Here is a 399-nt window from a genome sequence, read left to right as displayed (position 1 = left end):
CCGTCACAGTCCATGAGGACACAGCCTGCCTCTGCCCTCCTTTGGTCCTTGGCTACAATGCCAAGTTGGAGGCCAGAGTGCCCTCTAGAAAGAAGTACAGCTATGAGAGGACTGCCGAGGAGAGCCGGGGGCTGGGGCTAAGGATGAGAGGCTGAGGGGCGGCGTGGGTGTGCAGGAATCGTCTAGAAAGTGCGGGGAACAAAGGCGGTGCCCGGTGAGCCCTCGCAGATCCTCCTCCCTGATAGAATATGCATGATCCCGCGGCCTCCCTGCCTATGAGCAGGCGGCATCTGAAGTGTCTGAGGGGAGCGCGCGCTCGTCCACCCACTCTCCTGGGCTTGGGGTGCGAGACAGCCACTTGGCAGCGGTCGGGACCCCACGAGGGTGAGCCTCCCAGGA

At 62.9% G+C, this 399-nt stretch overlaps 1 protein-coding gene across 1 annotated transcript in view; it reads left to right on the top strand.

Moving 5' to 3' along the window:
- Nucleotides 1-164: 164 nt before the first annotated feature.
- GNAL (guanine nucleotide binding protein (G protein), alpha activating activity polypeptide, olfactory type) overlaps nucleotides 165-399 on the top strand; it is a 72,018-nt gene continuing 71,783 nt past the window's right edge. Inside the window, exon 1 of the mRNA XM_006763267.2 lies at nucleotides 165-384. The gene's annotated coding sequence lies outside the window, so the exon portion shown is untranslated. The remainder of the gene's footprint in view (nucleotides 385-399) is intronic.

The sequence above is a fragment of the Myotis davidii genome, unplaced genomic scaffold, assembly GCF_000327345.1.
Source record: "Myotis davidii unplaced genomic scaffold, ASM32734v1 scaffold78, whole genome shotgun sequence".
In the NCBI taxonomy this organism is placed as follows: domain Eukaryota; kingdom Metazoa; phylum Chordata; class Mammalia; order Chiroptera; family Vespertilionidae; genus Myotis; species Myotis davidii.
Note: the sequence above shows the minus strand (reverse complement) of the source record. Positions and strands in the feature narration are given on the sequence as shown.